This window comes from Schistocerca piceifrons, chromosome X (assembly GCF_021461385.2).
Source record: "Schistocerca piceifrons isolate TAMUIC-IGC-003096 chromosome X, iqSchPice1.1, whole genome shotgun sequence".
NCBI classification, from domain to species: domain Eukaryota; kingdom Metazoa; phylum Arthropoda; class Insecta; order Orthoptera; family Acrididae; genus Schistocerca; species Schistocerca piceifrons.
In genome coordinates, this window is record NC_060149.1 from 724,465,970 (window position 1) to 724,493,430 (window position 27,461).

At 43.9% G+C, this 27,461-nt stretch overlaps 1 protein-coding gene across 2 annotated transcripts in view; it reads right to left on the minus strand.

The window, feature by feature from the left end:
* Positions 1-27,461, minus strand: part of LOC124721895 (organic cation transporter protein) — a 675,456-nt gene that overhangs the window by 58,456 nt on the left and 589,539 nt on the right. The gene's annotated exons all lie outside the window — the stretch shown is intronic.

Consider the following 27,461-nt stretch of genomic DNA (forward strand, 5'->3'; position numbering starts at 1 on the left):
GTTGACCTGTGCTGTAACAGTGCCACGCAAAACAACAAGGGGTGCAAGCTCCCTCCATGAAAAACACGACCACACCATAACACCACCGCCTCCGAATTTTACTGTTCAATCGTGCAATGTTTGCGCCCCTTACACCAAGCGATGCGTCGTTTGGCATTTACCGGCGTGACGTGTGGCTTATGAGCAACCGCTCGACCATGAAATCCAAGTTTTTTCACCTCCCGCCTAACTGTCATAGTACTTGCAGTGGATCCTGGTACAGTTTGGAAATCCTGTGTGATTGTCTGGATAGATGTCTGCCTATTATACATTACGACCTTCGTCAACTGTCGGCGGTCTCTGTCAGTCAACAGACGAGGTCGACCTGTACGCTTTTGTGCTGTACGTGTCCCTTCACGTTTCCACTTTACTATCACATCGGAAACAGTGGACCTAGAGACGTTTAGAAGTGTGGAAATCTCGCGTACAGACGTGTCACACAAGTGACACTCAATCACCTGACCACATTCGAAGTCCTTGAGTTTCGCATAGCACCAAATTCTGGTCTCTCATGATGTCTAATGATGACTGAGGTCGCTGACGTGGAGTACCTGTCAGTAGCTGCCAGCACAATGCACCTAACATGAAAAACGTATGTTTTTGGGAGTGTCCAGATACTTTTGATCACATAATGTAGGTGAGATTGTCGTTTTTTCAAAGACATTTGAAGAACGCACAATCTGCCTGACAACCGTGCTGTGGTTTATTCGGACTATAGGCCTCCGCCTCCAAAGTCACCGCCCGCGCTGAGCGTGTCCCGCTTCAGACGCCCCCAGCCGTCTACCGCTTACCTGGCGCCGTATCATCTCTACACCACCGCCGCTGAGTTTAGACGCCAAGAAATAGTCCAGTCGTGCCCTGCATCGCAGTCGACTACGACACAACTGGTCATGTGTATCTGCACACGTTCTCTACAACTAACAACACTTACCAAGCATATAATGCAGATGTGCTGTATTGTACTCTGTTATAATAAAATGTTATTGCTCAATATCGTCTCGTCTACGTTCTTGGTTTTTCTACCTGACGGGAAAATGTATCGCAGCGGTGTTCGTTCATGAAATCAAGAGTGCTGTAAACGAAGGTGTCCATATTGACGAGCTGTGCCTGGACATCTGGAAGGGGTACAGTACAATTCGGGACTGTCGTTTAATCAACAAAATATGAGCTTAGTGAGCACTGGATCGCATTTGTTACAGGATTCCTGGTTTCCTAGGAGACAGAAAGCAACAAACTGTTCTTAACAGGACGAAAACGTCGGATGTAAAGGTATCCCAAGGAAATGTGATAGTACCGTCACTTTTCGCGATATACCGGTATATAACTGATCTAGTGGATAACGTCGGAAGCTCCTTGACGCTGTTTGGAGACGATGCTGTTGTCAACAGGAATGTTGCAACACCAGAAGAGTGTAGCGAAATTCAGGAAGACCTGCAGAGGAACGATGATTGGCGCAGGGATTGGTGGTTGATCCTGAATGTAAATGAATGTAATGTATCGTGCATAAATAGGCGAAGAGATCTATTACTGTTCGATAACACTGTTGGTGAAAAGTTCAAATGGTTCAAATGGCTCTGAGCACTATGGAACTCAACTGCTGTGGTCATCAGTCCCCTAGAACTTAGAACTACTTAAACCTAACTAACCTAAGGACATCACATACACCCATGCCCGAGGCAGGATTCGAACCTGCGACCGTAGCAACATCGCGGCTCCGGACTGGAGCGCTTAGAACCGCACGACCACCGCGGCCGGCTGGTGAAAAGTGACTAGAATCATTAAAAACCGTAAAATACCTAGGAGTAACTGTCCAGTGCGACCTAAAGTGTGATGACCAGATAGCACTAATTGGAGGAGAAGCTGATGCCAGGTTAAGATTCCTTGGAAGGATCTTAAGGAAATGTAATTATTCCACGAAAGAAGGGGCTTACAGTACACTTATTCGGCCGGTTCTTGAGTACTGCTCCTGAGTATGGGACCCCAGCCAAGTAGGATTAATAGAAGAGATAGAGAAGACCAAATGAAGAGGGCACATTTCATCAAGGGATCATTTAGAAGGTGTGAGAGCGTTATGGAGATGTTCAACGAACACCAGTGACGGTCGCTTCAAGAGAGGGGTTGTCCATTGTGGAGAGATGTACATACAGAATTCTGAGAGAGTACGTTCCAGGAAGTCTTGGGTGTCATCTCACTTCCTACCAAATACTTCTTGTGAAACGACCACGACAAGAAAATCAGAGAAATTAGAGCTGATATGTTGATTGATCAACAGTCATTTTTCCCACTAATCGTTTGCGAATGGAACAGGAAGAGTGAGAAATAACCCACCACCACACACCATGAGACGCTGACGTAGTTGCTAATTGAAATACTGATGATAGCGAATTCACGCATCGATCTTAGAGGTGCTACTCAAACGTTCCCGGAATACACCAACAAATAAAATTACACTTTACCTGGACATTATTTATTACCATCACCTTCAAAGTAGTCTCATTGGTGGTATACACAGCTTCTAGCGTTTTTTTTCCCATGAACTGAAAGTTCCTTGGAATGAATTTTTCGTGAGCCTGTTTAGTACCATTTGCGATTCTGTTTGAATCCCCTCAACTGTCTGAAATACTCAGATTTTTAACCTGAATTTCATTCCAGGGAATAAAAAAAAATCACTCGATGGCAGTTTGGGTGAATATCGCGGATGAGGAACAACAGGAATTTTGTTTTTCGCCAGAAACGCCCGGATGATCAACGCAGTGTGTGACCTCAGACTGTCAGGAAGGGGGAATCATTCGTTCATGCGGACAAAATCCTCTGACACGTCTCGTAAGACAGCCCCAAGGCATTGCATTACGTCCTGGATGGTCTACTTACAATCTTTTAGCACCGTATTCCGAACAGCAGGTCGTCCTGAATGGGGTTCATCGTCAAACGATGTTCTGCCATCTTGAAAACTTTTAAAACAGTCGTAAATTGGACTGTGACCTAAGGCATCTTCCCCAAACGCTTCCTTCAACATGCCATATGTTTATGTAACGGTTTGTTTTTGAGTTTGAAACAAACGTTTATACTGCATGTTGTTTCCAGGCACCCCCCCCCCCCCCTCCTATTTTCGCAAGACACACAACACACAAGAAGGGAGAAATGCGCATAAAAACTAAACGCGACTACCTAGCACAAAGTCGCTGAAGCCACTAACTCTCAAAGAATGTATGAGATACCACCCGGCGGCGTTCCGTCGTGTTAACTAGACTTCACCAGCTACACATACATTTTGGGAACTTTCGGGTAGCACATCGTATATTGTGTGAATATATTTTCAAAACTGTGAGACAGTGTTCCTATTACATTTCTTAAATCAATTGCAAAACACACGTACTTCTCAAAGTTTTGGACGAATGCTTTTAAATTGCTATGTATCACTCAACTGCTACAAGTTACTTTAAGGTGATGCAAACAAATTGATATTACTGTTGTTATATAAAACATTTCATATGTTATTATAGTTGTAGGAATCTGTGGCAAGCTAAACCTGGAGGTGATGGCAAGATAGATCTGTGAGGAATGAGAAGTGGGAGAGAACGTAACAGTCCTTCCAGAATTGAACCCAGTGTTCATGCTTGAGCATTGGAGATGTATATAGCGGAACAAGTGAAGCACAAATGAAGACACGAGTGCTACAGGTTTATGTTTTGCCTTAGTATCAATTAAAATTATTAGTAACCCTGGTGTTGTCCAGGTGAACGACAAGTAGTGGAGTGTATAAGGCAACAACATACAGGACCAAGTCAGAACACTGTAATGTGGAGTGCCGTAGCTTACCATTGCGTTTGCTGGAGTTAGAATGAACAGTGCAGAATATGGCTAGAATATCATTCATCACATTCTGTTACTGTTCCTACAAAATCAAGGAAATACGCTTTTCCAACAGGACAGAATCTGTGCACACACTACGCACATCACCCAACACAATCGCCGAGATATCCGTCAGCTACAGTGGCCAGTTCAGTAAACAAACTGGTCCACCACTGAGCTTGTGTAAAATTGAATAGGAACGTGTCTGGCTCAGTGTACATTACTTTAACATCCCTTGATAAGCTGTGAAAGCAAGTGGAAGTGGCATTGAACACTATTTTCCAAGTGGCTTTCAACAGCTCTGTGACCATCTGTATGCAGTATTTTTGGATGAAATTATGACTGGAAGAAGCTATACAAAATACTGAAAGTCTTATCTGAGACAATCAGTTCGAAGTTACACAGCTCTGTGATTTTGGGCATATATCGTGTACAAGCTACTACTCTGTGAATAAAACTTCATTCATGTGGAGCTATTACTTCCAGAGCCTTGTGTTTCATTTTCCACTAGTGTTGCAGCATCTTTTCAACTCTATTAATAAAAAACACATCCGTGGCGGAAGGGGGAAAATGTAAGTAAAAGTAAAAATGAGGGTGGATAATGTTGAACCAATATCTTAGGACTGTAATGAAAATATACATTTGTTACAACTAAATAATAGGCCAGTCATTCTCTCCTCTTGATGTTATCTAGTAATCAATACGGCGCGAGGAAAGAAAAGAAAAATATTTCTGCTGAACGGCTAATATTCTGCAGTGGAATCTGAATTATTATATCATTTGTGAAAGACCTGAAACCATATGCTTGTGGTTCTAAGAGGAAGGGATGTGTCATGTTCCTCTGATGACAATGTACAATCTACAGTAGAAAGATGATCTTGGGCACGAGAGAGGTATGAATGGTCTGATTTTGTTTTCCATTAACATCAAAAACTTGAATTCCACTTCATTCACCTGTGAATTACAGGTAGTTGTAGTTACATGTATTAACAAATGTGGCATTTTACTACACTTCCCTACACTTCCAAGTCATAACGATGGGCATTGAACCCGATGCTATTACTGGACTTACTATTAGCTTTATTGCCTATTTGTCCTTCTGAGAGGTTCACAGCAGCTCCACAATCTGAGACCGTGTTTGCAGCGTCCCTCAGTGTTGACAGTCTCCTTTTAGTTCATAACATATTGTTGCTAATTGCAAGGCAAATGACACATTTAAGACTGCAATATGATTGCCCTCTGTCACTATTCACATCTTTTACGCTCTATTCACCATTCATAATTTTCTGCGGGAAGTGCCTAAGGAATAATGCTCTTCTGAAAACTATCTGATTTGAAAATACCTATAAGTAGTGCAGAGCAAAAAGACGATTGTTGTTGTTGTTGTTGTTGTGGTCTTGTCCTGAGACTGGTTTGATGCAGCTCTCCATGCTACTCTATCCTGTGCAAGCTTTTTTATCTCCCAGTACCTAATGCAGCCTTCATCCTTCTGAATCTGCTTAGTGTATTCATCTCTTGGTCTCCCTCTACGATTTTTACCCTCCACGCTGCCCTCCAATACTAAATTGGTGATCCCTTGATGCCTCAGAATATGCCCTACCAACCGATCCCTTCTTCTAGTCAAGTTGTGCCAGAAGCTCCTCTTCTCCCCAGTTCTATTCAATACCTCCTCATTAGTTATGTGATCTACCCATCTAATCTTCAACATTCTTCTGTAGCACCACATTTCGAAAGCTTCTATTCTCTTCTTGTCTAAACTATTTATCGTTCATGTTTCACTTCTATACATAGCTACACTCCATACAAATACTTTAAGAAACGACTTCCTGACATTTAAATCTATACTCGATGTTAACAAATTTTTCTTCTTCAGAAACGCTTTCCTTTCCATTGCCAGTCTACATTTTATATCCTCTCTACTTCGACCATCATCAGTTATTTTGTTCCCCAAATAGCAAAACTCCTTTACTACTTTAAGTGTCTCATTTCCTAATCTAATTCCCTCAGCATCACCCGACTTAATTCGACTACATTCCATTATCCTCGTTTTGCTTTTGTTGATGTTCATCTTATACCCTCCTTTCAAGACACTGTCCATTCCGTTCAACTGCTCTTCCAAGTCCCTTGCTGTCTCTGACAGAATTACAATGTCATCAACGAACCTCAAAGTTTTTATTTCATCTCCATGGATTTTAATACCTACTCCGAACTTTTCTTTTGCTTCCTTTATTGCTTGCTCAATATACAGAATGAATAACATCGGGGATAGGCTACAACCCTGTCTTACTCCCTTCCCAACCACTGCTTCCCTTTCATACCCCTCGACTCTTATAACTGCCATCTGGTTTCTGTACAAATTGTAAATAGCCTTTCGCTCCCTTTATTTTCCTCCTGCCACCTTCAGAATTTGAATGAGAGTATTCCAATCAACATTGTGAAAAACTTTCTCTAAGTCTACAAATGCTAGAAACGTAGGTTTGCCTTTCCTTAATCTATTTTCTAAGATAAGTCGTAGGGTCAGTATTGCCTCACGTGTTCCAACATTTCTACGGAATCCAAACTGATCTTCCCCGAGGTCGGCTTCTACCAGTTTTTCCATTCGTCTGTAAAGAATTAGCGTTAGTATTTTGCAGCTGTGACTTATTAAACTGATAGTTCGGTAATTTTCACATCTGTCAACACCTGCTTTCTTTGGGATTGGAATTATTATATTCTTCTTGAAGTCTGAGGGTATTTCGCCTGTCTCATACATCTTGCTCACCAAACGGTAGAGTTTTGTCAGGACTGGCTCTCCCACGGCTGTCAGTAGTTCTAATGAAATGTTGTCTACTCCGGGGGCCTTGTTTCGACTCAGGTCTTTCAGTGCTCTGTCAAACTCTTCACGTAGTATCATATTTCCCATTTCTTCTTCATCTACACCCTCTTCCATTTCCATAATATTATCCTCAAGTACATCGCCCTTGTATAGTCCCTCTATATACTCCTTCCACCTTTCTGCTTTCCCTTCTTTGCTTAGAACTGGGTTTCCATCTGAGCTCTTGTTATTCATAGAAGTGGCTCTCTTTTCTCCAAAGGTCTCTTTAATTTTCCTGTAGGCAGTATCTATCTTACCCATCGTGAGATAAGCCTCTACATCTTTACATTTGTCATCTAGCCATCCCTGCTTAGCCATTTTGCACTTTCTGTCGATCTCATTTTTGAGCTGTTTGTATTCCTTTTTGCCTGCTTCATTTACTGCATTTTTATATTTTCTTCTTTCATCAATTAAATTCAATATTTCTTCTGTTACCCAAGGGTTTCTACTAGCCCTCGTCTTGTTACCTACTTAATCCTCTGCTGCCTTCACTATTTCATCCCTCAAAGCTACCCATTCTTCTTCTACTGTATTTCTTTCCCCCATTCCTGTGAATTGTTCCCTTATGGTCTCCCTGAAACTCTGTACAACCTCTGGTTCTTTCAGATTATGCAGGTCCCATCTCCTTAAATTCCCACCTTTTTGCAGTTTATTCAGTTTTAATCTACAGTTCATAACCAATAGATTGTGGTCAGAGTCCACATCTGCACCTGGAAATGTCTTAAAATTTAAAACCTGGTGCCTAAATCTCTGTCTTACCATTATATAATCTATCTGATACCTTTTAGTATCTCCAGGGTTCTTCCATGTATACAACCTTCTTTCATGATTCTTAAACCAAGTGTTAGCTATGATTAAGTTATGCTCTGTGCAAAATTCTACCAGGTGGCTTCCTCTTTCATTTCTTAGCCCCAATCCATATTCACCTACTATGTTTCCTTCTCTCCCTTTTCCTACTGTCGAATTCCAGTCACCCATGACCATTACATTTTCATCCCCCTTCACTACCTGAATAATTTCTTTTATCTCATCATACATTTCATCAATTTCTTCATCATCTGCAGATCTAGTTGGCATATAAACTTGTACTACTGTAGTAGGCGTGGGCTTCGTGTCTATCTTGGCCACAATAATGAGTTCACTATGCTGTTTGTAGTAGCTTACCCGTACTCCTATATTCATTTTAAACCTATTCCTACATTACCCCTATTTGATTTTGTATTTATAACCCTGTATTCACCTGACCAAAAGTCTTGTTCCTCCTGCCACCGAACTTCACTAATTCCCACTATCTCTAACTTTAACCTATTCATTTCCCTTAATTTTCTAACCTACCTGCCCGATTAAGGGATCTGACATTCCACGCTCCGATACGTAGAACGCCAGTTTTCTTTCTCCTGATAACGACGTCCTCTTGAGTAGTCCCCGCCCGGAGATCCGAATGGGGGACTATTTTACCTCCGGAATATTTTACCCAAGAGGACGCCATCATCATTTAATCATGCAGTAAAGCTGCATGCCCTCGGGAAAAATTACGGCTGTAGTTTCCCCTTGCTTTCAGCCGTTCGCAGTACCAGCACAGCAAGGCCGTTTTGGTTAGTGTTACAGTCAATCATCCAGACTGTTGCCCCTGCAACTACTGAAAACGCTGCTGCCCCTCTTCAGGAACCACATGTTTGTCTGGCCTCTCAACAGATACCACTCCGTTGTGGTTGCACCTACGGTACGGCTATCTGTATCGTTGAGGCACGCAAGCCTCCCCACCAACGGCAAGGTCCATGGCTCATGGGGGGGGGGGGGGGGGGGAAAGACGGTAAGATGGCGATATTTTGGATCTGCACTAAGATTCAGGAATGCTAGAAGCACATAATCACTGACATCCAACAAGTTACTGGCATCCATTCTACGGTGTCCTTGTCGTCTTAAGCAAGGAACTGCAGTTTGGAAATCATGTGCATACAGATGATATCACATACACAGGGTGATGAGAAACATTTTGTAAACCTTGTAAGGGTGTTGCAGTGTAGGTTGTGCTGAGAAACAATGTAAGAAAAAATCGATACGTTGCGCCGTTTCTGAGTTAATTAGCGTTGAAATTAGCCAATAAAATCGTTGCGGGCGTAAATTCAAGTGGCCCGTTAGAGAGGGTGCCGCCAAACGAGTCCCTCGTTTGGTTTTCCTAATACCGAACAAGATAGCGATACAAGAACTGAACATGGAACTGACGCGAATTGCATCTGGCAGGCCGCTTGATTTTGCACGCGCAACGGCTCAGTTGACTATTTTCAAACCTAATTAACTCGGAAACGATGCAACGTATCAAAGTTTTTACTTAACAATTATTTCTCAGCAGAACTTACCCTGCAACACTCTTACAAGATTTTCGGACTGTTTCTGACCACCTTGTTTATACACTCCTGGAAATTGAAATAAGAACACCGTGAATTCATTGTCCCAGGAAGGGGAAACTTTATTGACACATTCCTGGGGTCAGATACATCACATGATCACACTGACAGAACCACAGGCACATAGACACAGGCAACAGAGCATGCACAATATCGGCAGTAGTACAGTGTATATCCACCTTTCGCAGCAATGCAGGCTGCTATTCTCCCATGGAGACGATCGTAGAGATGCTGGATGTAGTCCTGTAGAACGGCTTGCCATGCCATTTCCACCTGGCGCCTCAGTTGGACCAGCGTTCGTGCTGGACGTGCAGACCGCGTGAGACGACGCTTCATCCAGTCCCAAACATGCTCAATGGGGGACAGATCCGGAGATCTTGCTGGCCAGGGTAGTTGACTTACACCTTCTAGAGCACGTTGGGTGGCACGGGATACATGTGGACGTGCATTGTCCTGTTGGAACAGAAAGTTCCCTTGCCGGTCTAGGAATGGTAGAACGATGGGTTCGATGACGGTTTGGATGTACCGTGCACTATTCAGTGTCCCCTCGACGATCACCAGTGGTGTACGGCCAGTGTAGGAGATCGCTCCCCACACCATGATGCCGGGTGTTGGCCCTGTGTGCCTCGGTCGTATGCAGTCCTGATTGTGGCGCTCACCTGCACGGCGCCAAACACGCATACGACCATCATTGGCACCAAGGCAGAAGCGACTCTCATCGCTGAAGACGACACGTCTCCATTCGTCCCTCCATTCACGCCTGTCGCGACACTCACTGGAGGCGGGCTGCACGATGTTGGGGCGTGAGCGGAAGACGGCCTAACGGTGTGCGGGACCGTAGCCCAGCTTCATGGAGACGATTGCGAATGGTCCTCGCCGATACCCCAGGAGCAACAGTGTCCCTAATTTGCTGGGAAGTGGCGGTGCGGTCCCCTACGGCACTGCGTAGGATCCTACGGTCTTGGCGTGCATCCGTGCGTCGCTGCGGTCCGGTCCCAGGTCGACGGGCACGTGCACCTTCCGCCGACCACTGGCGACAACATCGATGTACTGTGGAGACCTCACGCCCCACGTGTTGAGCAATTCGGCGGTACGTCCACCCGGCCTCCCGCATGCCCACTATACGCCCTCGCTCAAAGTCCGTCAACTGCACATACGGTTCACGTCCACGCTGTCGCGGCATGCTACCAGTGTTAAAGACTGCGATGGAGCTCCGTATAGCACGGCAAACTGGCTGACACTGACGGCGGCGGTGCACAAATGCTGCGCAGCTAGCGCCATTCGACGGCCAACACCGCGGTTCTTGGTGTGTCCGCTGTGCCGTGCGTGTGATCATTGCTTGTACAGCCCTCTCGCAGTGTCCGGAGCAAGTATGGTGGGTCTGACACACCGGTGTCAATGTGTTCTTTTTTCCATTTCCAGGAGTGTATTTAACAGTAAAACATCAGCTCTACTTTGAAGTATTTCTGTCAAGTACAAGTCCTCTGTTTTGGTACGTTTGAGTATTTAATTATAACAGTATGCGCATATTTTCTGACAGTTAATCAAGAAATCAGTCTTCATGTGAAAGAAAGGAAGTAAATGTAGCTCACACAAGCGCCGATCTGAAATTGTTGAGAAGGTAATGCAAATTTCTAATATGTGAAATATTTACTTTCAAGTATTCTCAAAGTATTCTCCATCAATTTTTATTCACCGTTATGAGTGAAATGTATTTCTTAGCCTGATGATGAAAGACATTGTTTTTTAGGCAATAAACTAATTTTTATTTAGTGCTCCATTAGGTTAGTCCACTTTGTTCATCATTGTCTAGTGAGTGTATTCTATACCAGAAGCATGATTCTTGAAGATCTTCAAAATCCCCTTCAATAACTGTTAGTATCTTCATTGGCCTTGAAATGCTTTCTAGCCAAACTTTCCTTATGTACTGGAATGTGTGGAAGTTGCAACGTGCAATATCTGCTTAATACAGTTTATATTCGAACAGTTTGTCCTGCTGATTTCCGTTTTCTGTTGCCTTTGTAGCCAAAACTGTTGTGCTGAAACATCACGATTTTCTCCAGGTCTCTTTCCCAGTATTTCTCGCACTGTGGAAACAGTTGTTGGAACAATATCAGCAGCAGTAGAAATGGTTCGGTTCCAACAGTAGCATCATTATCGTCATCATCATCAGCAACAACAACCACAACAGCAGCAGTAGCCACTATTGCAACAACTACAACAAGAACGACACACAGCGGCAGCAACATGTTACAGTTACTGCCTTTTGCTGCCTTCAACGAAACCGAGGAAACCTGGGATGTTTAATTATGACATTTCTTACTGTATTGCAGTATAGGTGCCATTTCTCACACAGTTCATGAGCGTGTCTGCTATTTTCCAGCAGTCATTTTTATGAGACAGCTTCAAAATTTACAGCTTCTATCAGCTACAGGTATGCTTGAATTATCTGTTGTCTATGATTTAGCGACAAAAAGTAATAGCCAACAACTGTCTTTCAGATAGGGAGTTATTTATGTGGACAGCTCCAAAATTTACATCTTCTAGCAGATAACAGTTGGCTAGAGTTTTCTGTTGTCTGTGATTTAGTTACAAAAAGTTATCGCCAACAAACTCACATTGTAGCCAAGTTCGAAGTCTATCAATGTACAAAGTAGCTGGCTTCATCCTTCATATACACGATCGTGATGTTATTGTCAGATTGACACTGGACAAGAAAGCTGAACCGAAGGCGTTAGCATCTTCAGACCCATCATTTGATGAGGTGTTAGACATAGCTCAAGCCCGTACGCCATTAAGAAACCAATAATTTAGCTACCACTGCGTTGGTAGATGCTCCAGTACAAGCGAGTAAACTTCACTATCCGTCACCAGCACGTGCGAGTTCATGGTCCGTCCTCCACTTCAACGATTTCATGGTTCAAATGGTTCAAATGGCTCTGAGCACTATGGGACTCAACTGCTGTGGTCATCAGTCCCCTAGAACTTAGAACTAAATAAACCTAACTAACCTAAGGACATCACACACATCCATGCCCGAGGCAGGATTCGAACCTGCGACCGTAGCAGCAGCGCGGCTCCGGACTGGAGCGCCTAGAACCGCACGACCACCGCGGCCGGCGACTTCATGGTTCTATACATATTAAGTTAAGTAACTCTTGCCCCAGGTGTTACACAATTCAGTGTCCGTATTACAGCGTGAAGTGTGATGTATGCGACAGATCAGGTCACCTGGACATCGACCATCAATAGCTACACCGCACACTGCACTGCTCCACGCCACCACACTAATAGTACCAGCATATGGAACTCCTAGCTGATGATTCATTTAATCATCAACAATCAGCAAACTCAGGTGGACACAGGGATAGTAGTGTCACTAGTTACTTGGCACTCATTCAAGCAAAATGGTACCACTTGGGTCCAGAATATAGAGAGACTAGCGGTATCCAACAGTGGCCTGCAGACACCATTAGGAGCACAAATTAAAGCGCCAGTAATTTAAAAGCAAGTAGCTCGCACACTGACATTCATAATATTTTGCCAGCGGTAAGTAACATATTCACACTGATAACTTTCATTTCATTTGGCTTCCAAATCAATAATCAAGTAGCATTCTCATCTACGATAATTCCTCTTAGTGATTTGGAAAACTTTGTGTTAGTCTTAAGCAACTGTTTGAATCCAGTTTGGGGTGCACAAAAGATCAAAACCATCATAATTTTATTCATTAGGCATGAAGCCACTCAAACAGAGCTTCAAAGACTGCAGTAACTTATGGTTATAACGCTTAATCTGGGTCGCAAGTTGGCAACACTGTTGATTCCAATTAAAAAGTCTGTCGGATTAATTTGTATATGTGGTGATTTTAAACTGACGGCAAATACACAGTCTAATACTAATCTTTATCTGACAGCTAGATCAGGGGAGATGGTGGTAAACTGGTTGGGGGCCAATCATCATCATCATAATCATCATCTTGACAGTTTACAGCCCTACACTGTGTCTGTTTGGAACGTATGCTTCGTCATCTAGTCCCGTTTTCCCACCATCTTTCTGTGTTTACTCTGGTCCAGTCCTCGCCTCTTTTTTCAACACGCTCATCCGCACCTTTCAGCCATCTATCCCTTGGTCTTCCTCTTGCTCGTTTCCTTCATATCTCGATTTCATGTATCTTCTTGACAATCCACTTGTTTTGTATTCTCTTTAAGGGCCCATACCACGTTAGCCTTGATGTTTCCATCCTGTTCTGCAAGGATTCCTCTTTCACTATTTCCATACCCTTTCATCCCTCATCCTGTCTCTCCTAGTTACGCCTTTCGTACATCTGAGGAACTTCATTTCACATACCTGTAATCTGCTTACATCTCTTTACTTCATTACCTATGTTTCAGTTGCATAGCCCTGTACTGACATGTAGTAATTTCTGTACAGGGTGTTACAAAAAGATACGGCCAAACGTTCAGGAAACTTTCCTCACACACAAATAAAGAAAAGATGTTATGTGGACATGTGTCCGGAAACGCTTAATTTCCATGTTAGAGCTCATTTTAGTTTCGTCAGTATGTACTGTACTTCCTCGATTCACCGCCAGTTGGCCCAATTGAAGGAAGGTAATGTTGACTTCGGTGCTTGTGTTGACATGCGACTCATTGCTCTACAGTACTAGCATCAAGCACATCAGCACGTAGCATCAACAGGTTAGTGTTCATCACGAACGTGGTTTTGCAGTCAGTGCAATGTTTACAAATGCGCAGTTGGCAGATGCCCATTTGATGTATGGATTAGCACGGGGCAACAGCCGTGGCGCGGTACGTTTGTATCGAGACAGATTTCCAGAACAAAGGTGTCCCGACAGGAAGACGTTCGAAGCAATTGATCGGCGTCTTAGGGAGCACGCAACATTCCAGCCTATGACTCGCGACTGGGGAAGACCTAGAACGACGAGGACACCTGCAATGGACGAGGCAATTCTTCGTGCAGTTGACGATAACCCTAATGTCAGCGTCAGAGAAGTTGCTGCTGTACAAGGTAACGTTGACCTCGTCACTGTATGGAGAGTGCTACGGGAGAACCAGTTGTTTCCGTACCATGTACAGCGTGTTTAGGCACTATCAGCAGCTGATTGGCCTCCACGGGTACACTTCTGCGAATAGTTCATCCAACAATGTGTCAATCCTCATTTCAGTGCAAATGTTTTCTTTACGGATGAGGCTTCATTCCAACGTGACCAAATTGTAAATTTTCACAATCAACATGTGTGGGCTGACGAGAATCCGCACACAATTATGCAATCACGTCATCAATACAGATTTTCTGTGAACGTTTGGGCAGGCATTGTTGGTGATGTCTTGACTGGGCCCCATGTTCTTCCACCTACGCTCAATGGAGCATGTTATCATGATTTCATACGGGATACTCTACCTGTGCTGCTAGAACATGTGCCTTTACAAGAACGACACTACATGTGGTTCATGCACGCTGGAGCTCCTGCACATTTCAGTCGAAGTGTTCGTACGCTTCTCAACAACAGATTCGGTGACCGATGGATTGGTAGAGGCGGACCAATTCCATGACCTCCACGCTCTCCTGACCTCAACCCTCTTGACTTTCATTTATGGGGACATTTGAAAGCTCTTGTCTACGCAACCCCGGTACCAAATGTAGAGACTCTTCATGCTCGTATTGTGAGCGGCTGTGATACAAGACGCCATTCTCCAGGGCTACATCAGTGCATCAGGGATTCCATGCGACGGAGGGTGGATGCATGTATCCTCGCTAACGGAGGACATTTTGAACATTTCCTGTAACAAAGTGTTTGAAGTCACGCTGGTACGTTCTGTTGCTGTGTGTTTCCATTCCATGATTAATGTGATTTTAAGAGAAGTAATAAAATGAGCTCTAACATGGAAAGTAAGCGTTTCCGGACACATGTCCACATAACATATTTTCTTTCTTTGTGTGTGAGGAATGTTTCCTGAAAGTTTGACCGCACCTTTTTGTAACACCCTGAATATTGTGAGACCTGAGTTTCTCCTGGCGTATACAACTTTCAAATAACTTCCGGGAATTCAGCCAGGTAACACTTTCAGCGACCGCCGATATTTCGGCGGGAGAACACCCCGCCATTTTCAAGGCAAACTGCAACGGACAGGCGGCGTACATGCAAATTTAATACCTCGGTTCTCCGACAGAAGCAGGAAAGATAACACACACACACACACACACACACACACTAAACACTAGTGCCACCAAAGATGACCAAAGTCAGAGCTATCGATAGTGAGACTATGAATTCGCAGGTGAGGCAGCATTGACTCTGTTCCTCTGTTTTTTGACAAGGGAGAGAGTCGGATTCCAAACAGAGTTTAAACAGAAACCTCCATCCCTGTTAACGAGGTTGCTCGCTAATTTAATCTCAACTGCCTCCCTAATGACACTGTCCAAATAGCTGGACGTGCATGCCAATATCTCGGTGTTATTATATAACATGGAGTGACCAGTATCCAAGCAATGTTCGGCAATAGCAGATCTATTTGGCTGCTGTAATCGTGTGTGCCGTTTATGCTCAGTACATCTGTCCTCCACGGTCCTGATGGTTTGACCAATATATGCCATGCCGCAGCTACAAGGAATACGATATACACCCGCCTTACGCAGTCCAAGATCATCCTTAACTTTTGAGTTCCGTTAAGGATGATCTTGGACTGCGTAAGGCGGGTGTACATCGTATTCCTTGTAGCTGCGGCATGGCATATATTGGTCAAACCATCAGGACCGTGGAGGACAGATGTACTGAGCATAAACGGCACACACGATTACAGCAGCCAAATAGATCTGCTATTGCCGAACATTGCTTGGATACTGGTCACTCCATGTTATATAATAACACCGAGATATTGGCATGCACGTCCAGCTATTGGGACAGTGTCATTAGGGAGGCAGTTGAGATTAAATTAGCGAGCAACCTCCTTAACAGGGATGGAGGTTTCTGTTTAAACTCTGTTTGGAATCCGGCTCTCTCCCTTGTCAAAAAACAGAGGAACAGAGTCAATGCTGCCTCACCTGCGAATTCATAGTCTCACTATCGATAGCTCTGACTTTGGTCATCTTTGGTGGCACTAGTGTTTAGTGTGTGTGTGTGTGTGTGTGTGTGTGTTATCTTTCCTGCTTCTGTCGGAGAACCGAGGTATTAAAGTTGCATGTACGCCGCCTGTCCGTTGCAGTTTGCCTTGAAAATGGCGGGGTGTTCTCCCGCTGAAATATCGGCGGTCGCTGAAAGAGTTACCTGGCTGAATTCCCGGGAGTTATTTGAAAACCCTGAATATTACTTCTCTGTGTTGTTGTGGGACGTCGTCGTTCCAAACCAGGCTCTTAACATTTCGAAGGAATTCTTCTGCCTGTCTAACACGCTCACTGATCTCTTTCTCATTTCTTCCATTTTCCTCTATCACACCTTCCATGTGTTTGACACTTCCCACCTCCTTCGATTGTCCACCTTAAGTCCGTATTCCAGCTAGTTTGGTCTGCCTTTCTTTCTAGTTGTAACCAGGATTTCAAATTTGTCTACATTTCATTTCATTCCATACTGTCACACAGCTTCTTCCCCAGCACCCAGCTGTTAATGAATCTCGTTCTTCCTGTTTCCCCACAATATCAAGTCATCCGCGGACACTACTGATTTCATCTTGTCTTCTCCAGTTTTTTCTGACCATAAGACGACATTCAAGAGGAGAGGTGACGCCGGCCGTTGTGGCCGAGCGGTTCTAGGGGGCTTCAGTTCGGCGCCGCACGGCTGCTACGGTCTCAGGTTCGAATCCTGCCTCGGGCATGGGCGTGTGTGGTGTCCTTAGGTTAGTTAGGTTTAAGTAGTTCTAAGTCTCGGGGACTGATGACCTCAGATGTTAAGTCCCATTGTGCTCAGAGCCATTTTTGGAGAGGTGACAATGCGCTGCCCTGTTTCACACCACTTGTGTCCTGGAACTAATCCATCCTTCCATTTCCAACTTTCACACAACCCATACTTCCTCAATACGGCTCTTCCACTCTCTTGTTTTCTACAGCTTCCCAGACCTTTCTTCTACAGACACCATCAAATGCGTTTTCTGTATCGAGGAAGGCTACCAGAAGATCTTTCCAAAATTCATAGTGGTGCTGCCAGAGATGCCTCACTATAAGTGTAAGGTCAACAGTTGATCTCCCAGGTCTGAAGCCACGCTGTTCCTCTCTCACTTTGTTGACGACCGTTGTTCGGCTTTTGATCTCCTGGATCTTTTCATACACCTTCGCACTATGTTGTTTCTCTGTCACTCCTCTATAGTTTCTACAATCCTTCCTACGCCATTTTGTACATATAGAGACAATTAGCGCCCTCTATCAATCTCTTGGAGTCTTCTTCTCATTCCACACCACTCTCATCACACGCACAGTCAGTATTTCCCACCCCATTGCTTTCACCATTTCGACACTTACTTCGTCCATAACTGGTGCCATTCCTACTTTCATCTTGTCAAGTGCCACATTTCTACTTCTTCCCATTTCAGGTCCCCCCACCCCTCCCCCTAGAGTTTACTTCTACTTCCTTTAGTCTTTTATCATTATCTCCAAGCCCGTTCGGATTTAGCAAGTGCTCAAAGTAAACCTTCCTCACTGTCTTTAGTGTCTCTTTGTTATTAAACTCTCTTCCATTTTTATCTAGCATCCTCTCTCATACCTTTCCTCTCATTTTTGACCATTCCACATACTACTTCCTTACTTCTTCTGCTATCCTCTTCCATCAACTTTGTCCATTCTTCCAATCACTTTCTTCAGTAATCAGCTATTGTCTTATTTGCCTCTTTCTTCTTTTTCTTATACTCCTCCCTTGCTAATTCGGTCCTTTCTTCTAACTATAATCTGAAGGTCTTGTTCTTCCTTCCCACTACCTCCTTGACTCTTTCTGCCACCATGATGACACTTTCAGTCCGCATACAGTTACTGCAGCTTCTACCATAGCACTTTTAAACTTTCCCCGTTCCTCTTCTCCTGTTTTTGGTTCACCCATTTGGTAACTTTTCCTTTATAACCTCCCAGTATTCTTTCGTGACTTCCTTTTCCTTCAGTTTCCATATTCCAATTCTCCTTTCCTGGTTCTCTGTCTTCTTCCATTCCTTCATGGTTCTCGTGCAACTCACCATGGCTCTCTTTCTTCTGAAACCAGGAGTTCCCTACCACTAAACCACTTCTGTTGCAGAATTCCAGCAATCTCTTTTCATCTTCATTTCTACTTCTCCATCCTTCTGCTCCCAATACATTTTCATACCGTTGTCTTTCAGTCCATTCAAGTCTCCCATGATTGTTATCCTTTGTGTATTCATCAGTTTTCATCATTCTTCCTCAAAGTCCTACTTGAGGGGCATACACCTGAGCCACCGCCAAGCTTCTTCCCTTTGCCATTATTCTTATCTTTATTATTCTGTGTCCTGTTCTCTGTTCCTCTCCTGTTAGACCGTCCCTCACATCAACTCGCATTTCCTTCTGTCTTCCTTCTTCATTTCCACTCCAATACAAGTTGTAAACTTTCCTCAGTTCCCTACTGCCTTCTCCTTTCCATTTTGTCTTTCCCATGCCTAAAATATCCAGCTTTCTCCTCTCCATCATATCCACTATTTCCTCTACCTTCCTTGACGGTGTTCCGATGTTCAGAGTACCAACTTGTGGCCTGTTTGCCTTGGAGGGTCGTTGTCTTTTATGCCCATCCTTTCCGGGGATAGTTCTCTTGTCGAAAGCTAATTGTTGACCCACTGTTGGCTAGCTAGACCTATTACAGTTTTACCACAGCCCCGTTAGCCAGTATTTTTCCAAAATCAATCTCTCTACTCCTGCCTTTGACAAGTAGTATTTTTAATACATAATCTGGGATGTACTAGTAAAACTGATTGCTGTCCGTGGAAGCAAGTATGCCTGCTGTATTCCAAAGGTATATCGGACAGTTGATTCAGGGCATCCCTAACTGTATTAATTATTTAAGCGATATTTTGAGAACCAGACCTAAGCAGTAACAACGTACAGTTAGTCGTCAACCATTGTTTAACACTGCAGCGTAACAGCTTAAAATTGTGGTTCGACAAGTACATTCTTTTTCATCAGAGTTTGAAATGCCAAGGGCATGCACGAGTAAGAGGGGTTCACACCCATGAGAGAACATATAGTGGCCATGGAGATTCTGCCAATTCTGAGGAATTTAAATGAATAAAACTAATTTATTGGAGATGTGGTAGTGATTTGCTGTCTCAATAATCACACTCATTTCCTAACGTTAAAGTTACGTAATAGAGTCAGTAGAAATAGTAGTGAAACGTATCTCAGTATGTGCTCTGTTTAATTTGATACTGATTGGTGCAAACCGCACCTTCATCCAACCTCTGGACCTGTAGATTTTGAATTTTAATTGAGTAAGGGCATCAGAATTTACTGGATTGTGCGACAGACGCTTCCGACCATTGTTGCACTGAGGGCTGCCGAGCGCCTGGTAAAAATGCAAGCCATCCATGGTGGGGCCGTAGTGAAGCATTTGGAAGGTTCTGTGTTCTTGGCACAGGAATACTACCGGAAAATATTAAAAGTAACGCAAGTTGGTGGGGGCAGACAGCGCTTAGCAACAGGTGGTTGGAGTTGTCTCAACCCTTTAAACTAGCGAGAAGCAAAGGCAGTTTACTCGTAAAAATACCTTTTCAAGAGAAAGCGCGATCGTAAAATTATTTCAAACTGTATTTACCAGAGAGTTGGTACTTTCGGTATCAGTGTGTAGCATTGTCATGTCAAAATTGTATACAGGGTGGCCAGAAACAATTAGAAAAGTTTGTAAGGGTGTTGCAGGATAGATTGTACTGAGAAATAATTTTCAAGAAAAAAATTCGATACATTGCAGCGTTTCCGAGTCAATTAGCACCGAAGTTAGGCAATCAGGCCATTGCACGCACAAATGCAAGCGGCCCGCCAGAATCAATTAGTGTCAGTTATTCTCACGTCGTAGATGATAATGCGCGATCCTTACTACCGTCCCACGTCCAATTTTTGTATCGCTCTCTTGTTCGGTTTTAGGAAACCAAACGAAGGACACGTTTGGCAACACTGTCTCTGACGGGCCACTTGAATTTCCACGTGCAACGGCTTTATTGGCTAACTTCAACGCTAATTAGCTCGAGAACGGCGCAACATATCGACCTCTTTCTTAACAATTATTTCTCATTGCAATCTACCCTGCAACACCCTTACAAACATTCAAACTGTTTCTGACACCCTGTATATTGGGGAAAGTGACGCGTCTGTCATCACAATTGGCTAACAACTGGTAGGGGTCGTAGGCCTTTGTTCGAGGCAGAAACCGACTTGTGTTGACTGGCGATAGACCTGCAGCTGATGGCAGTTCCACCTCAGTAGCGCAATGAGCTTTTTGATGTGCATTTTATGTTAGCGAAGTCAAAATATGGACAGTCACGTAGGAATTTATATTTTGATTAAGACAATACCTTCAGCCTTCGACATTAGTAGCTTAGATGAACAAAGTTCATGTCGCATCGCTAAGTCATCTCTCACCCCGCTGATTGTAAATAGGATGATGCTTAATATCCTGTTGTGAACTTTCTCAGTCTTGTGTTGTAAATAGTTGCCGATAATCTTTTGATTGCGATTGTGGCTGTCCATGTTTATAGTCTTGTAAATATGGTGCTTAGTTCCCACACACGTTCAGAACTGTCCTGGAGTTTCCTTTCCAAAGTCCCCCGTGGCACCAGTATTACTGCAACGGCCTGGAACACAGCCACAGCTCAGGGTCTTACGTAGAGCTCAGCTGCGGGCAACGACTTTCCTTTTCAGCAGCAGCGAGGAATTTCAACACCGAACTTCCACGAGTCAACGACTAGACCGCTGACCAACTTTCTGGAAGATTCTGTAGATTCACTCATTACCGTGTGGCAACACGTGGACCTTGGTCACTGACCTAAGCTAGAGACACTTCTGCAGTTCACAGAAAGGCGGCTTCTTCCGCACGCTCAGCGCCGGACAGTGGTATCTCAGCCCTCAGGACCAGCCCGTTATCGTTTTGGACAGCTGGGCAATATTGCTGTGCCTAGACCTTTGAGCTACGTTGTAACAATGACACAGCCCAGGATTCATCTCCCTGGACTGTACCACCCGCCACCACGCCACTATGACACTGCCGGCTATAGCGTTAAAATGCCTACGCAATGTTGCGACTGGCCGCCAGCTCCAAGACTGCGTCCGTTCACGCCACCACTGACTCAACGTCCAGAGTGCAGCAATGTCGACCTCAGCACGTCCGCCACCATGGTAGCGTGCATATACAGTGATGTGACAAGTCAAGTCTTATCATGGTGTCGGACCTCCATTTTCCCGGCGTAGTGCATCAGCTCGACGTGGCATGGACTCAGCAAATCGTTGGAAGTCCCCTGAAGAAATACTGAGCCTTGCTGCCTCTATAGCCGCCCATAAGGGCGAAAGTGTTGCCGGCGCAGGATTTCGTGCACGAACTTCTCGATTATGTCTCATAAATGTTCGATGGATTCAGGGCGGGCCATCTGGGTGGCCAAAGCATTCTCTCGAATTGTCTAGAATGTTCTCCAAACCAATCGCTAACAATTATGGTCTGGTGACATTACATAGCTGTTTGTGAACATGAAGCCCATGAATGGCTGCAAATGATCTCCAGGAAGACGAACAGAACCATTTCCAGTCAATGATTGGTTCAGTTGGACCGCAGGATCCAGTCCATTCCATGTAAACGCAGCCCACACCATTATGGAGCCACCACCAGCTTTCACAGTGCCTTGTTGACAAGTTGGGTCCATGGCTTCGTGGGGTCTGTATCACACTCGAATCGTACCATCAGCTCTTGCCACCTGAAGTTGGGACTCATCTGACCAGAACACGATTTCTAGTCGTCTAGGGTCCAGTCGTCTAGGGTCCAACCGCGTGGGAGTGGAGCTGCAGGTGAAGTCGTGCTGTTAGCAAAGATACTCGGAACGGTTGTCTGCTGCCATAGCCGACTAACGCCAAACTTCGCTGCACTGTCCTAACGGATACATTTGTCGTACGTTCCACATTGACTTCTACGGTTATTTCAAGCAGCGTTGCTTGTCTGCTAGCACTGACAACTCTATACTAACTCCACTGCTCTCGGTCGTTAAGTGAAGGCCATCGGCCACTGCGTTGTCCGTGGTGGGGGGTAATGCCTGAAATTTGGTATTCTTGCGACACACTTGACACTGTCGCTCCCTTAATATTGAATTCTTTAGGATTTCCGAAATTAAATTTCCCATGCGTCTAACTCCATCTACCATCCCGCGTTCGAAGTCTGTTAATTCGCCTCGTGCGGCCGTAATTACGTCGGAAACCTTTTCACATGAATCACCTGAGTACACATGACAGCTCCACCAATGCACTGCCCTTTTATACCTTGTGTTGGCGATACTACCGCCATCCGTATATGTGAATATCGCTATCCAATGACTTTCCTCACCTCAGCATATACCGCATGCACTTTGTGCTACGCATACCTCGCTTGCTGTGCTGAGAGAAAATATTACAAGATAAAAGCGAGCCGTGCCAGAGATGGTTGTCCGAATCAGATGGAATAATAAAGAACAGTTCTGTTCACCGTTTACTTCTCTCCACCCTTCTACAACGGTCTCACCTTAACGGTATAACAGTACAGTGCACTTTTACCAGGGTAGTGTATTATTTATTTGATGGTGTACGACCTTCTTCCTGAATTGTTTTGTGATAATGCAGAGATTAATTTGCCACACCAGTTGGACCAAGGGATGTCGGGTATCGTAACGGATTTTCGGTTACATCGTTCCTTTTCGTCTCCAGTTTAACCCAACTGTTAAAATTGTTCAAAATAACCGGTTTCTGAATTAATCGATTTTTGGGGTTTTATTGCTATTACTTCTACTAACAAACGTAGACTTCGAACAAAAGCGGATATTCTAATGAGGATGAAGGAGTAGATCACGAGCGACATGAGGCTGAAGCTGGGGCAGAAATCTGTCTCATTGTCTCCAGCAAAGATTGCGAAAGTGAAGGAGGCGGACACGGCGACAGCGAGAGCGAAAGGTCACAAGTTGATGTCTTCTCTCCATCGTCACTTTTGGATGGTATGAATTTTTCGTTCTGAAGCCGCCACAGAATTAAGGGGTGTAGGACGTCAAACGGGTCGACTTGGAGTAGCAGAGGCATCACAGGACATTTTAATTTCCAGTGTCTATACTTTTACAAATCAATTCATAAAACTTTGACAGCATCTTCAGGAAGGATTCAGGATTCACACTCATTGCAGTGGATGTTCGAAAACATGACAAAATAAATTTTTTTTACGTGCGAAATTTCATCATTTTTTCACTTACTAATGGCTGCATTTGTTGCTATAGATTCACTTTTCTTCATAAGTTAGAGAGATTCTTCAATGAATTTTGCACAGCATACACATCATACTCACAGGTGTATGAAACTCTAGAATTTATTTAATTTATGAGAAAACGAATGAACTGTTATATTTTAAACTTCATAATTAGAAAAAACACAAATTTTATAGTTGATTACCTCAATTTTTACCACAGTTTTTAATAGATTTGGAAAATTCTAGAATTTCATACACCTTTAACTATGGTTTGTATTCTGTGCAAAATTCATCGAAGAATCTCACTTACTTACGAAGAAAAGTGTACCTATAGCAACAAATGCAGCCATCAGTAAGTGAAAAAAATGATGAAATTTCACACGTAAAAAAAATTATTTCGTTATGTTTTCGAACTTCCACAGCTATGGGGGTGAATTCTGAATCCTTCCTGGCCATGCTGACAAAGTTTTATGAATTTATTTGTAAAAGTATAGACAGTGGAAATTAAAATGTCCTGTGGTGCCTCTTCTGCTCCAAGTCGGCCTGTTTGACGTCCTACCTCCCTTAAGGGTTTAGTTCTTATTTCAAGTTTATAGCACGTCTATGTATAGACCAGGTGGGGGCAAGTCTAGTAGACTACACGTACACACGTACCGTCTCTATCAGACCACTCCACTAGGGTCGCCAGAAATCCGGCTTTAGCCTGACATGTCTGGCTTTTTACATACGTGTCCGGCCAGAGAGATATAGACTTTGTTACACTTTTTATCGATGAAATAGAGAGAGCACTACTAGGGGCAGTTCCAAGCAAATGACACAAGCACGAGTAATAAGTATGAGGAGGAATGGGGACATATACTATAATGATATACAAATAGAGCAATCATTGTTATTCTTATGTCTGTGTCCTATGTTTCTCTTCGAAGGTCGGACGAGCCTAACACATAATATTACAACCACACTAGATGCACAGCGAGCGAGGCAAAGAAGAATGTGCCGATCAGCCGTTGCCAACCCGCCCCGCCATGATCGCACGCCTCTCCTATCCGTTTTCAAACAAGTAAGTGCATAATGAAGATTTTTATTCGGAATTATTGAAATTGGCAGAATATTACTTTGGAATTACAGGCCTTAACGCCAAAGTCGAACGGGTGTCCTGTTTCATAAACGCCCAATGAACAAAGGAACGCAATAAATTGCAAACCAACACAATCGCAAAGATGTTGTGGTTGTGTAATTTAAAATTATATTGTCACGAGTTCCCCGAAATTATTTCTAGGAAAAATAATGTTCTCGATAAAGTGGGTTTAAAAATGGTTCAAATGGCTCTTAGCACTATGGGACTTAACATCTGAGGTCATCAGTCCCCTAGAACTTAGAACTACGTAAACCTAACTAACCTAAGGACATCACACACATCCATGCCCGAGGCAGGATTCAAACCTGCGACGGTAGCAGTCGCGCGGTTCCGGACTGAAGCGCCTAAAACCTTTTTTTCTTAAATCTCATTTTGTTCGTTTTCGTTCGTTGCATCTGCTCGTGGCGGACGTCCCAAGACACCCTTTTTAGTTCGTCGTTGATCCATTAACTCAGTTTTTTTTATTACAGAGGGCAGCTAACCCTCCGACCGAACACGATGAGTTACCGTGCCGCCATGGCAAAGTGGGTTCAGTTGAGAAATATTAACACTTAATTGCCTATTACTTCTCTGCCTCGTGATGACTGGGTGTTGTGTGATGTCCTTAGGTTAGTTAGGTTTAAGTAGTTCTAAGTTCTAGGGGACTGATGACCATAGATGTTAAGTCCCATAGTGCTCAGAGCCATTTGAACCATTTTGCCTATTACTGTCCTTTGTTTATAAGTCTAAATGAAATGAAGGTTTTTGAATGTCTTTTCACTTTCTGTCCCAGAAGAATGTATAATTATTTACTTTGCGTGCTGGAGAGCTTTTAGTTTATTCTGACATAATATTATCATAGGAACAACATAGCAATTCAGAAGACTGAGTACTTAGTTGCTAACATAATTGCCAAATTATAAGGATGTTTAATGATTGTTGCTTAGTTTAAGTACGTTAATTGCTGGTCTCGCAAAAAACTGACTTTAACTGGTTGTTAACAAATGATTGAAAATACCCAACTGGCGATTTCTATTCAAAATTTGTAGTCCGGCTTTTAGAGCAAAAAGTCCAACTAAATATAACACCGAGTCCGGCTTTTCTGGAAACCCACATGTCACACGACAACAGGGACACTATTATCCCCGCAATGCCGTACTGATTCGTGTGTCTTGTGTTTTGTTGTTACTTCCTAACCGTAAACGCCGTTATTGGTGCTGGTCGATTTTCCCAAATTCTGTCAGACCCAGTATTTCAAAGCAGTGGAAATTTTACTAATAAACAGCACTCGTTTTTAAAAAGGTTTTATTTAGAAAGCAAAAATTTTAGCACTGCTGCTGTGAAGGTATTTACTCGGTTATTAGCAAAAAATGAAAGAAACCTGTTATAGCCGAGACCAAACAAACACCGGAAAATACCAGTTATTCAGTACTAAAGCACGCGGCGAGATGCAGCGGCCATGGTGATCCTAGAGGCAACAGGGAAACCTCAGCTATCGCCACAGGGGTGTCATCAACCCAGGCCAAAGGCAGCAGCTGGAGACCAACTTCTAGCTGCTTGTGGACAGTGACCAATTTGTTGAATTCTTCTCGGGCTATCAGCTGAGTGGTGGGTACGAAACTCATTGAAACGTTGCGACGAGACGACGCCACCACTCGGCTGATAACCCGACAAGAATTCATCAGTGGAATACGCCGACAAAGACTGCAATCGCAGAGACCAGTTTCCCCTGATTCCACTCACAAGATTTCTCCTACCTATTCAGAATATTCAGGAAGTGAAATCGAAATAACCATATTCAAATAGTCAAACATATTACAGAGTTCTACATTTACACCATCTGTTCAAAGTTATCGTCACATCTATTAGTGGACATTAATATGGGGTGTGTCCACACTTCGCCTTGATGACAGTTTGAAAATTGTTGGGCGCACATTCAATGGGGTGTCTGAATGTCTGTGGGGAAATGGCAACCCATTCTTCAAATGGTTCAAATGGTTCTGAGCACTATGGGACTTAACATCTGTGGTCATCAGTCCCCTAGAACTTAGAACTACTTAAACCTAACTAACCTAAGGACATCACACACATCCATGCACGAGGCAGGATTCGAACCTGCGACCGTAGCAGTCACGCGGTTCCGGACTGAGCGCCTAGAACCGCTAGACCACCGCGGCCGAACCCATTCTTCCTCAAGAGCTGAAACGAGAAACGTTCTGACTCATCCCAAAGGTGTCCGCCCCGTTATCTGAGTGGTCAGCGTGACGGATTGCCGTCCTACGGGCCCGGGTTCGATTCCCGGCTGGGTCAGAGATTTTCTCCGCTCAGGGACTGGGTGTTGTGTTGTCTTCATCATCATGCACCAAGGCGGCCGGACATGCCCCGTAAGCGGACTCCCGCCCAATGACGCCAAACGCTTATATCCATATATATCCCAAAGGCTTCAGGTCGGGAGTCTGTGCAGGCCAGTACATTTCAGGAATGTTATCGTCCACAAACCATTGCTCCACAGACGCTGTTTATGACAGGATTCATTGTCATGCTGATAGAAACAACTGTCGTGTTTGGTGCTTGGTGCTGACGGGCGCTCAACGGCGAGGTTATCAGCAGATCGTGTCCGAACTGTTTCTCTACTGTACACAGTAAAACGCGCTCATTTCCTACCGCATTTAAATTTCTTAAGCACAATAAGAGCGCTACACTCTGTTCACGGAAAACACCCCATACCGTAACACTTTGTCCCCTGTGCTCAACTGTTTAAACTACACATGTTCGCAGATAACATCTGCA